Below are 13032 nucleotides of genomic sequence, written 5' to 3'. Positions count from 1 at the left end.
AGTGTGGACCTTGCCGTGCACCGTCTGTAACAACACTGGACAATTTATTTAACCTTTCTAACTCGGCTTTTCCATTGTGGGGAATTATGAATCATTTCTGTTTTGAAAGATTGTTACAAACATTAATTGGGGGTCACATATGGGAAAAAGCATTCACCAAGAGACTCAAGAGATATTAGGCATTATTGTTTTGCTTCAGTGTGAGGATCGAGTGAATGCCATCTTTTGTATCTTGAAGAACAAATTGCCAGAAACACTGACATGGAAACAGGATCTTTCCTCTCCGCTGCATATTCCTCAAATACTTATAATCCTTTGTGATACCACAATTAGCTGTCACTGGAGAGGATTCTGATGTCGCAGAGAGAAGATTAGGGCGTCAAGCAGAATGTAAATGGGAGCGGGTGACCATTTTCAAGAGGTTTGGGTTTTTGGATTTGTTACTGATATTTTCCCTTGCCCTGCCGTTCTAGTGACAGCCAGTTAAGGAGAGATGGCAGTCTGAAGGTCTTGCAAAAAGAGTCTGGAGAAACTTCCGATCTCTGGGCTTCACAAATGTTATGCCGTAGTGACTGTTGCTTAGAAACACTAGTATGTATGTTACAGAAGTACGAGGTGGGATGCCTTGCGGTGCTATGATGTCTTCACGTGTGCTTCTGTTTGGGTTCACCCCAAGAACAGGCTACCAGCTGTCCCTCTGCAGCCCTGTTCAAATCCTATGTGATAGGGAGGATAGCTTAGGGCAAAGTCCTCTAGGTTTATGGGTAAAACTCAGTCTAAGAGAAAACCTTGCCGGTAGCGCAAGGATCAAAGACCTGGGAGTCTAGGAACTTGGGTCTCATCCCAGCTCTGCCATTAATTAGCTGTGTCCTTGGACAAATTTTGGAAATTCTCTCTGTATTCGTCCTGCTGCTGGCAAGAGAGGGGCGGGACTAGACTTGCACCATTGCTAGATGATCTCTTAGATTCCCCTGGTCCTAAATTCTGTGTTGCTTGGGCTGCCTTTTCAGATCCCAGCAGACCTGGTTTGTTTGAGGCTAAGCGCCCTGCTTACTAACCTTGGAAACCTTTATTCCAACACTGGAATAAAAACAGCCCTGTGAGAACACATTGTGCAAAGGAACAACAGGGATTGGAGGGAAGAAAACAAATTGTTTCCCTACAGGCAGTACATGTATGCTCAGAGATCAGACATGAATTCTTAGCTGCTGCAGCAGGGGAGAAAATTCCATTCAACGTGTATTGATAGAGTGACTGAACGTGGGAGAGACTGAACGGAGATCTGATGACCAAGGACCCAAGGCCCTGTCCAGCCTCTGTCCTCCAGCGACGGGCCTGGGTTAGGGAGACCAGGAGCGGCCACATGTGTGTGCACGTGCATGGAAGCACACACCCACTCACACACTCGTGATAATTAGTAGACACGATCCTTCCCAAAGCACTGACCGAGTTTAATGCAGGACGCTAGCCTGGCCCCTCAGGGCTACCACGGTGAAGAGCGTCCCTGCTCTCAAGAAACTTCGGTAAGGCAAGTACCTGAATGAGGATCATAGAAAAGTTCGAGAGAGAGAGGAGCCAAAAGTGGTAAATAATAAAACATATTTACTCTGGGCTTTACTAAGTCCTTTTGTACACAGTGCACGTCCTCTCTCCTAGGTGGCATCTAGACCATCCCTTCTGGTTTGGCTTCCACTTCCCAAGCCATCTTCCTCAGTCTCCTCTGTGTGACCTTTTCCTTAGCTTGCCCCAGACAGTGATCCCCCTGGTGACTACCGACCTCAGCCATCACATACCTGCTGCTGACGCATGCTGGGACGTCAGCCCCATGCTTGCTGGAAATGTCAGCTCCATGAGGACACAAATCTGGCCTATTATGCTTCTCCATAGTTATTTCCAGTAATTTGCACAGTGCCTTGCTCATTATAAATCTTAAAAAAAAAAAAAGGTATAGTTAACTAAATCTGTATCTCTAGTTCAGAGTTCTTCCCCATTTATTGTCCTAGAAAACCAACTGCCCATTTGCAACCCCATTTTGCATGCTTATGATATCTTATACTCAAAGTGTCCAGAAAGAATGGCTTACCTCCAAGTAATCCTTCCCCAAACTCATTTTTCCATTGGGATAGCCCTATCTTGGTGAGTCCTACTTCTGTCTGCCCCAATCACCTAAGCCAGAAACACAAGAACTTTCTCAGACTTCTATTGTGCCCTACTCTTTCCTTTAGTCTTCACATTCAGTCAGTCAACAAACCCGAATGGATCCATCTGCTCGTATCCCTTCACCTCACCTGGATTATGTCCACAATTTCTGAGCTGCTCTCTTCTCCTTCTCTTAAGTGTTCACGATATTCCAGCCTGAATTGGAGTTCCAGCCTCATCCTTATTTTAACTCAACATTTTTTGTTATTGTTGTTTTCTCTTGGGCTTCATTTCCTCAGTTTTTAAAAAACCATTTTTATCTTGCTGCATAGTATGGGTGTCTTTTTATAAGCAGCCTAAAATACCACCGAACAAAGTGGTAAATAATATATACACACTATGTTATTTTGAAATCTTTTGATTCCAAGTGAAAGAAAACTCAAACCAGCTTAAATAAAAAAGGAGGACACTTTTGGCTCGTGCAGTTGGACAGCACAAGGATGATTTCGCCTTCAAACGTGGCCAAATAGAGAGCACAGACACAGTCACCATGGCTCTCTCTGGTTCCTTACCTGTTGGCTCTGATTTCAAATCAGAGATCTTACCTTGATCAGTTATCTTTACTAGTGACTTAAAAAAAATATAATCAAACAGCATAAGCAGATTGCATTTTTTCAAGAAGACCACCTATCTTACATGCTGCTCTTGTGATATGACTTTGTCACTTTTCCCCTTTAAAAGGTGGAGTCTAAATTCCCTCTTACTGTATCTGCATAGGTTTGTGAATGCTAAGTGATGCTATATGACTTTTTTTTTTTAACAGATTTTATTTATTTATTTGAGTGAGAGAGAGCACATGCTAGAGAGACAGAGAGGGTGAGCACACAAGGTGGGGGGAGGCACAGAGGCAGAGGGAGAAACAGGCTCCCCCCTGAGCAGGGCTCGATCCTAGGACTCTGGGATCATGACCCGATCCAAAAGCAGATGCTTAACAGACTGAGCCACCCAGGTGCTCCATGCTATATGACTTTTGAGTTTAGGTCATAACAGGTGATAAGGCTTCTATCTGTTCTTTTTGGAGCCCAGCCATCAAGCCACGAAGAAACCCAGCACGCTATGGAGGGGAAAACCACCTCGGTGATGGCTGACTCCCCAGGCAGCACAGATCTTCAGGTAAGTGAGTGAACGAGAATACAGGTGATTCCAGCACCAGCCACTAAAGTCCCCTCCAGTCTTTGAGTCTTCCCAGCGGTGCTGCACACCCTGCATCCCGTAAAACATTATGGAGCAGAGACATGTTGACCCTTTTTCTGCCTGCCCAACTTCCTGGCCCACGGAGACCATCAGAGATAATAAGATGATGTTTTAAACCACTAAATTTTGAGGGAATTTGTTGCACAGTAATAGATAAATAAATACACAGAAAAGCATCCCATGTGGTTCCCAGGTTTCTTTCTTCCTGCTTAAGACACGCTTTTAACAAAATGTCTATAAGTAATATTTATACTCATCTTACACAGCAGGGAGCGTTCTTGTTATGAATACTTCATTTTACAACAAGATCCTTACTGAGCTTAGATGACCTTTTCCAAGGAGCCATGCCTCAGATATCCATAGATTCTAGAATCACTTACCACAAGCAAGCCAAACCAGGGACTTCCTGCTAAGACACTTCCACAGATAAGGTCTTTCCTTCCTGAAATGTTGTTAAATGTTATCACATTTACAGAGAGACCAGTTCTTTTCTTCCCTAAGGGTCCCCTTAGTCGCCGGGGGAGAAATGGATCACAGACTTAACTCTTTCTTCCTCAACCATTCCACTGAGCAATTTCTCTTCTGATAGAGGCAAGATGTCTGTCTTGAGCCCTAGTCCCTGTTTACCCTGTCAGTAACCCAACAGAAAAAGAGAATGCCTTTTTCTTGCTCTTTGAGAAAGAGTCTCAGTATAGCACTGGTTGGCTCTGATTGTCCAAACCAACATTTAGGACAGCGGTGACTTAGTTCTTACTTAAACTACAGGGATCGAGGAAAATTAGGGTGGTGTTGTAAGAAGAAGGGGGAAATGCTGGGCCTGTAAAAATGAAAATAATAGCTGATACATATACATTGTAATTATAAAAATATATTATCATGCATTTAAAAATACGTATAAAATTATATACAAGATTTCTTTCTAAATTGATCTCATTTCGGTCTCTTCTACCTCCTGTTGCTGGAAAGAGATTTCTAAAATGCCAGTCCAAACATTCTGGTATATTAGCTTCTTGGGGATAGAGCCTATATATTGTTCACTGTAAGAGAGTAACGTCACTCTTTCAGTGGCTTAACACGGCAGAAATTCATCTCTCACAATCACATACTAGATACTCCTGGTTGATGGGGGCTTCCCGCTGTGTGGCAATGCAGGGACTCTGACTCCTTCCTTTCTGTGGATCTCCCATGGCTTAAGTCTTGGGAATCCTGTGTGCAGCCAGAGGATAAGGAAAGAGAGGGTGAGGAACCATACTTCTTAGCGTTGTGGCTCAGAAATAACATGCATTACTTCTGCTCACTTTCCATTGTTGAGTCCTGTATAAAAACAGGGGACACTGGGAGACATTGTTCCTGGTTGGGAATCCAGTTCTCTGTGACAACTTTAGGAAGGGGCTGGGGGGCGGGGGACACACAACATCTGGCGGTCAGCTAGCTATCCTGGACATATTGACTTTTGTATTCCTATCTTCTAACCTGGTGTCTGACACCAAAGTTGATGTTTAGGAATGCCTGTGGGGTCAATTATTTTGTCTAAGCCTCAGATGGCCATCGGGTGCCAGGGCAAGTGAGATGCTATGGCATATGAAAAAGTAGACTACAAATAGCAAATGTGGTCCTTGGAGCGGGCACAAGAAGCTAGGCAAGGTGGGATTTGGGCTGATCACGAAGCTCCCTATCCTTGGCCCTGTGCTTGGAAGAAGCCTCCTTCTCTCAGAGCCCTCTGGGGGAAAGTGCAGTTTAATGATTATTCTTTGAAACCCTTTTGGGAGGGGTCCTAGGTAGGGAAAAGGTCATTTCTGCACTCTCAGTAGTTTTCAGTCATGCAAAAGGTAGGGTCTTGACTACAGTTTTGATAGAAACTATTGTCTTTTAGGGAAGCCCAGCTGAACCAGCTCTTACATTGAGAAGCTACAGCTGGAGCAGGTGATGGCTGCTCTGTGTAATGGTCCAAAGGCTGTCTAGGAGGCAGGCAGAGATGTCTTTCTGCCGCCGATGTTGCCTTTGGGAAATGACTTCTGTTCTGCGGTGGATCTGGACTGCGCAGTGCCCGCTGACTGTTATTCTGGGGACCGTTGGGTTTGGCTCTGATGCTCACAGGGCACGACAGGGAAACAGAACGCTGGCAGTCCTTTGGCTCCCTGCTAGAGAAGAGGCCACAGCAAAGCCGTGGACTGGGTTTGGTGAATCTCAGCTTGGGGTCTCGGAACATTCTAGACTTTAAGACATATCAAAACCAAACACATAGCTGTTGACCTAGGTCATTGTCATGGGAGGGAGGTGTTCCTCGGAGATATGCAATTTTCTATATGTAGCAATAAAGACTTTCTTTCTTTTTTTTTTTTTAAAGATTTTATTTATTTATTTGTCAGAGAGAGAGCGAGCGAGAGCGAGCACAGGCAGGCAGAGTGGAAGGCAGAGTCAGAGGGAGAAGCAGGCTCCCCGCTGAGCAAGGAGCCCGATGTGGGACTCGAGTCCCAGGACGCTGGGATCATGACCTGAGCCGAAGGCAGCTGCTTAACCAACTGAGCCACCCAGGCATCCCCAATAAAGACTTTCTAATATTAGAAAAGGAGCTGACTATTTTGGGGTAATTTTTGGTAATTTATTTATTTTTAGAAAGATTTTATTTTTCTATTTGACAGACAGAGACACAGCGAGAGAGGGAACACAAGCAGGGCAAGTGAGTGAGGGAGAAGCAGTCTTTATGCGGAGCAGGGAGCCCAACGAGGGAGTCGATCTCAGGATCCTGGAATCATGACCTGAACCGAAGGCAGATGCTTAACGACAGCCACCCAGGCACCCTAATTCATGGTAATTTAGGGAGGTAGACATATATCCCTCATCTCAGCCACTGCATGGGTATTAATTAGTCTGAGAAAGGCTTGATAGGGAGGAGGGGTTTCCACTGAAGGGAGTGGACTTTTCCACTGCCACCACCTGGGAAGAAGCAGTCTGGAAATGGAAATTTGCTAGGTGGGCCTTTTATGGAGTGAGAGGAACCTTCTCCCTCTCTTAGGCCCTGAGCTCTGAGACATTTTGGTAATCCAGGCTGGTGGCTTTTAGCTAGACAGGAAAGCCTCTTGTAGAAGAATGTTTATCAACCCCTTAAAAAATAGTCTTTGCCTTATTTGATAAACATGGAAATGTCATCCAAGAGAGAAGAATGCTCTGAAAGGATACCCAGAGCCTGAAAGGTTGAGATGTGCTGAGGAATTGGGTGTTGAGTGTCTTAGCTGTAGGGCAGTCCAGGGTGGGCTCCTGGAGTAGATTTCTAGAAAGGGCACTGGGGCGGTGGGGAGGGGGTTGGCCACACGCACTGCCCGTCTCCATGCATTGCAGTCCTCTGTCATTCGTCAGTTTCTCCCTGTAGTTCACAAGCTCGCTGAGGGCAGGCATGGAGGCTGCAGCTCTTACCATGGTACTTGGGCTTGGTAAGGGATGTGTTTCCCTGGAGACCCACCTCTGTATCCTCAAGGGCCTGGCACAAATTCAGGGCTCTGCAGATGGCCAGGGGGAGGCCAACCAAGGGATGAACTCATCACTGATGAAATAGAGACCGCTCCTCTGTCGCTGAAAACAAGAAAAAAGCCTTAAGAAGAACCTTAAGCAGTCAAAGACCAACACAGAGTTGGACCATGGAGTGTCAAGTGCTTATGACAAGTTATAAAACACAGGGCCATGTCATAAGCCTACATAATCATCCACCAGCATTGTCCTTGAGGCTGAAACACGGAGTCTGAAAGAAAAGGATCACTGGGGTAAAGAATAAGAGATTCTCTTTCAGGATGAATTAATTTCTCTTCTGCCAGTACTAACTCACTCCTGGGGCGGTGGGGAGGGGGTTGGCGAGCCCTGGGGGCCCTGGAGTGAAGATGGAAACATGTGATGCTAATTTTACTACTTGATTATATTTTTGTTTCAGGTGATTTTGCCAAGTTTTTTATTTGCTCACAGCGATGTTAAAATAGAAGCAGTTGATATATTTAAGGATTTAGAGCCCTCTTGAAGTGTCATACCATCCTAATTTTTCCAGAGAAACATGATACTCCTGGAGGCACAGAGTTTGGTGCCATAATAACCACAGAAGCTACTATTTTGGGAACATTTATTGTGTACCAGAAAATGGGCTGACCCTTACACTGAGTGACCTCACTGGATATATTGACTTCCCCTTTTATTTAATTAATTAATTTATTTTTTTCAATTTCCCCTTCTACAGATACAGAAACCGAGGCTGAGGTGGTTTGGGAAGGTCAAAGAAGCTTGCAGAAGGTCACAAAGCCAGTAGGTGGCAGGCCTGGGGTTGGAACACAGGCTGTGGGCAAACTGGTGAGGTTTCTCTGTTGACAGCCTCCCCAGGAGGAGTGAACTGTGATTTCGCTGGGTCCCAAAATGGTAGAGGACATGAACTATGAATCAGAGCATAGCACCTTTAGAGAAGCCCTGGACGCCTGTGAAATGCCATTCACTCCCCAGACTTAGAATGTGCTTATTGTCCTTTCCATCTTTCTCAGAGTCTGGCTCTTTCACGTGGGGCTGGTGTGGCCGAGACACTTAGCTGGAGATGCCCCAGTGTGGAGCTGCAGATTGCTGCTCCCAGCCCATCCTCCACACTATTCCCGTGGCTGGTGTTACCCATTCTCTTGGCCTTGCCAGTCTCTTGTCCCAGTGACAAGCACCCAGCTCCTTGGGCTCCAGCTGACTTCCCATGGCCCAATGGGGCCTTGTCTATGTGCATGCCGGTCACCTCTCATCTCCCTGCTCAGGGCACCTCGGTGGGTGCCCACCATTGTGCAAGCTGGAAGTGGGTGGGGGCAGGGGGAGTCACGTGGGGGTGAGGCTTTGGCCAATGGGAGGTAAGAGCTGGTGGGTTAATTACTTCCTCCCCGACTCCCACCATGGGGTGAGGACAGGGACGGAACTCTATAGATTTATGCGTAATGCCTGGGGTTTAATGACTATTAAAGAAATATATTTTGAATGAATGCCACCTGTGTAACCAGTGTTTGTATTAGTAAAGGAAGGTAGCTCAGTGACTAGCTTCCTTGGATTGGTTCTCCTTCCTTCTCTGCTTCCCTTCCCTCTTCCTCACTCCTGCTCCTTGGAATACTTGGGGGATTATATTCCCTAACAATGTTTTGAATATTATGAGCCCTCTGCCTCAGATTCTCCATTCTTGGAAATCCAGGCTAAGACAGGTGGCTTCAGTCCTGGGTCTGCAGACTGGACTAAGAGACCCCAAGCAGTCATTTTCGCAGTTGCACTGGGGGCCACGTGGTGTCGCTGTTGGAGATGAGTCTCACGTGGTTTGCTTCTCCCCAGAGATGGATCCTGGCCTGTCCTCACCCTGCACAGGCTTCAGGGGAGACTGGAAAGATGGCAGCCCCCTTCCTCGTTTGGTGCTGTGCTCAGCCAAGGTATCCTATATGGGCTGCTTGTGTTCATCAATGCTCATGTCTGTGCTCACCCAGACGCCCCAGGCATGGCTACTGGGCAGGGTGGCTGGGTCTTGGGAGGGTTAGCGCTGTTGTCAACCCCTGTTGACACCAGGGGTGCCATGAGCCTGACTGAACACCTTTCTGCCCTTGGGCTGAGCCCACATCCTCACCCACACTTCCTTGGCTTTCCTACTGAGCACCATTTTGAAGCATGCTTTTGCATTTTCCATTTGGCCTGTTGTTGTGAAACCCGAAAGTTGGCTCATTGTGTCCCTAGAGAAGTGCTGGTCATATCGTTTGGTATTTGTTGTTCAGAGCTCTATATCTGACTGACCACAGATGGTACCATTGTCCCCTTCCCTCTGGGTAGCAGATGCTTTCTGTTTCTATAGAATTTGTGTATAACTTACATAACCAAGAATAGACCCCAGATAGGATTCTTGGTGTTGGTGGCAAGGGTGGAGGAATGATGATTCCCCCTGAGGTGACCAGGAGCTCTCCGCAGGCATGGGATGGCTGCCATAATTTATACTGAGGCAGGTACCTATTTAATCTCTGCCTCAACAGGAACTATGCTGCATTAAGAAGAACCACATCCAGCAGAAAAGAAGACATCAGGGGCGCCTGGGTGACTAAATGGATTAAAGCCTCTGTCTTCAGCTCAGGTCATGATCCTGGGGTCCTGGGAATGAGCCCCACATTGGGCTCTCTGCTCAGCAGGGAGCCTGCTTCCCCGTCTCTCTCTCTTTGCCTGCCCCTCTGCCTACTTGTGATCTCTGTCTGTCAAATAAATAAATAAATAAATAAATAAATAAATAAAATCTTAAAAAAGAAAAGTAGACAACAAACTCATACTGAAATTACATGAGTTGGTAAACAAAATCCCTGTTTCTTATCATCCATATCAAACATTTGAAACCATTCTGATGAAAGTTAACAAAGTGCCTGTTCACATGTTTCTCTGTTGTTTGTGTTTACAAAGAGCCCCTGGCTAGTCTAGTTGTAAGGACTAAGCTCATGGGCCTGGAATTATTTTTTTATTTTTTTAAGATTTTGTTTATTTATTTGACAGAGAGAAACACAGCAAGAGAGGGAACACAAGCAGAAGCAGTGGGAGAGGGAGAAATAGTCCTTCTGCTGAGCAGGCAGCCCTTTGCGGGGCTTGACCTGAGGACCTTGGGATCATGACCTGAGCCAGAGGCAGAGGCTTAATGACTAAGCCACCCAGACACCCCTATCTCAGGCCTGGAATTCTTGAAAACTTGCAGAAGAGAAGGAATTGTTGCCCCAAGGGGTAGGGGAAGTCTGAGGTCTCATTTTGTCCTAATTTGTCTTACTTGGCTATTCTGCCTCAAGGCATTTTTTTGGTAGCGCTCACTTGCGCGGTGACAAGGGAGAGTTTAGTTGGAAGTTGCTAACTTTCTTGTGGACCAAGGCTGTGCTGAAGACCCACAGAACTGATGCTCTCTGAGGAGGCCCCTTCTGGTCCTCATTAAAGAGTCTTGGCAAGTTCACATGTACTCTTGAGGCCACAACTGTCCAGTTGTAAACCGAGAGACTCCCTTCTCTCTGCCTTCCTTTCAAGGCCGGCAATGACAAGACTTTGAACTAAACTCTCTGTACAAAGGGCATCAACTCCCCTCCCAGCCCCCTCTGCTCTACAGTGTCAGAGGAATCCTCCAAGGAAGCGGGAGAAAACCCGAGGACCAGTCTTGAATTGATTATGAGTTAGATGGGTAATTCAGGGCTGGCTTCTGTAAAAAAGTTCTGAAACTCTGAAAGTTCTGAAGAAACTTCCACCCAGCTGGGTTGCACATGTAGAAAAGGAGGGCCCTTTCATAAAATACCCAATACAAGATGTTGACCTTTCGAAATCCTTTGGGAAGACCATTTCAAAGGGTGGGTATTGTCAAAGGTCATCTAAAAGTAGAAAACGGTAAATAGAGTTTAATCAAAAAGGGCTGGAAGGACGCCCTCTAACCAAACAGAGGTGATAGACAAGGCCAGGACTGTGTCAAATCCCTAGCTTTCACCTCTGACTCACACCCTGAGAAACAACTGTTCATCTGAGCCCTAGGGGGTCAGGGGTACCTTACATTCACACATTCTGCCCAAGCTCTGACACTTTGAGCACTAGCCCAGGCTCTTGTCAGCTGCCCCACCTGATCCATGAACCGCACACCAATGGTATTTGGGTTTTTTCTGAGGTCAAATTGTCCGAAGGCTGCCCTTCAGTGTGTATTTCTGGGACTGCTTTGCCGGCTCCTCCCCAAGTACACATTCACCCTCAGAAGCAGGCAGATGACTAAGAGCTACAGGCTACTTAGCAATTTCCTTTCCATTCAATTCAACAATTATTGACCAAACACCTACTATGCATCAGAGACCAGGTTCCAGGAATAGAGACAGTCCTCAGACTGGGATGCCAATACAAAATTTAGTCTCAGAGCAGTGTTGGAAACACATGATATAAAATAAATCGCCACAGCAAAAGCCACATTCCGGCCACCAAGGATGTAGTTTCAAGCAAACGTGTATATATGTGATTCTCAGACATCTGTAAGTGGGATTCAGGTCCTTATCTCTGAACACCCTCCTCTCTCTCCTCCACACCCTACGGTTGTCCCATGCTTCTTCCTAATTCCCCAGAAACCTCCTTGGGACTCATCTTCAGGCTGCTTCTGCTTGTCTCTGTCCCTGCTCTCCGGTCTGGGCCAAGGCAGAGCACCAACGTGTAGAACCAGAGTTCTCTTCAGAGCTCTCCTCTGCTCTTCTTCAGATGGGACAGGCGTGAGCTGAGGCAGGATGTTCTGCATCTTGGTCCTTCCCCCACACAAATGACAGAGATCTAGCCCTTGTCCCAGAGGAGGCCATCGTGACTGGAGACATCAGCACCAGATAGGCAACCACAATTCAGTGTGAGAGGTGAGGGGCTGTGGAATTATGAAGATATCCAAGATGGAGCAGGGAGGGAGATCTAGCTAAGGCTGGAAGGATGAATCAGGGTTCGAACCCAGCCTGTGTGGATTTTGAATAAGTTACTTAGCTACTCTGTGTCAGTGTCCTCATTGGTAGCCTGGTGATTATGCCTTATACGGTTGTTGTAAGACTGTAATGATTTAATAAAAGTGAATTCTTGCAATAGTGTTCAGTAGTGCTCAGCAAACATATATCAATACATCGAATCACACATTATGGGGGTGTAGTCACAAAACAGCTTTGTTTTCTCCCTCACTGCCTCATGCACATGAAACATGCACAAGAAACATCTCCAGACTTTCCTGGGGGCTCTGAGGAAAGCCGTGGAGTCATTTTCACATCTAAATCACGATGTGTGCTCTCATATACGGGTGGATGTTCCAGTCTTTCTGTCTCTGCTCCAGTGGGGGCTGACTGCCTGGGCAGGGCTGGGAGACAGTCCCTTCTTTCTCCTTCTTGCTCACCTCCTCCCATACTCACTGGCGGTGGTTTTCTATCCTCCCTGGGATGGGCTGCAGGGAGAGGCCATGAGGGGAGTGGGAACATTCTCTTGCCTCTGGCAACGGCTCTCCTAAACCTAAAGCGACAGTCCTCTGTGCTAATCCTCCCTCCCAGGACCCTTATGCCCCCCATGGGGATGGGGAGTTTGACTGTCTGAAGTTCGCAGCCACTCTTCCTTTCCCAGGGCTCCAGGATGGTCCCCCCTCACAGCACAATTCCATGTCTTATCTATTCCTTCAGTGTCGCAGCTGCAACCTTCATTCTAACTTCCTCCACAACTGTTAGTCACCAACATCACCACTGGCTGCTACAAGGGGGTGGGTCACTGGCAGGAGCACCTGTTGGGAAGGTGGCAGATGAGATGGCAAAGGTGGGCAGGGACTCCTTCATCCAGGTGGTTTATGTCTGTGACTCTTATCTTCCAGGTCCTGCCATGATGGGAACAAGGGTGCAGAAGGTTAGGTCCCGTCTCCCTTTGGAAATGACAAGCCTGTGTTTCCAGCTATACAATACAAGGTATCTTTCCTATTCATGTTCTCAATGAAAACTCACAACCAAATCCGATCTTTACTATATACTTTCCATTTCCAGAGATAAGGACACAGGTTCAGGAAGCTAAGTACTGCCCAAGGTCACACAGCTAGGAGGTTGCAGATTCCAATGTAGTGATTTGATTTCTGTTTCGTTCCTTCCATCACACCATAAATCGTGGAGTGGGGGA

General features: G+C 46.6%; 1 long non-coding RNA gene across 1 annotated transcript; it reads left to right on the top strand.

The window, feature by feature from the left end:
* The first annotated feature begins 398 nt into the window (after positions 1-398).
* LOC116574481 lies at positions 399-12813 on the top strand. The gene is made up of 3 exons (XR_004279338.1): positions 399-421; positions 3226-3312; positions 12737-12813. It is a non-coding gene; the product is annotated as an uncharacterized LOC116574481 (long non-coding RNA).
* Positions 12814-13032: the final 219 nt, after the last annotated feature.

This window comes from Mustela erminea, chromosome 15, assembly GCF_009829155.1.
Source record: "Mustela erminea isolate mMusErm1 chromosome 15, mMusErm1.Pri, whole genome shotgun sequence".
In the NCBI taxonomy this organism is placed as follows: domain Eukaryota; kingdom Metazoa; phylum Chordata; class Mammalia; order Carnivora; family Mustelidae; genus Mustela; species Mustela erminea.
Note: the sequence above shows the minus strand (reverse complement) of the source record. Positions and strands in the feature narration are given on the sequence as shown.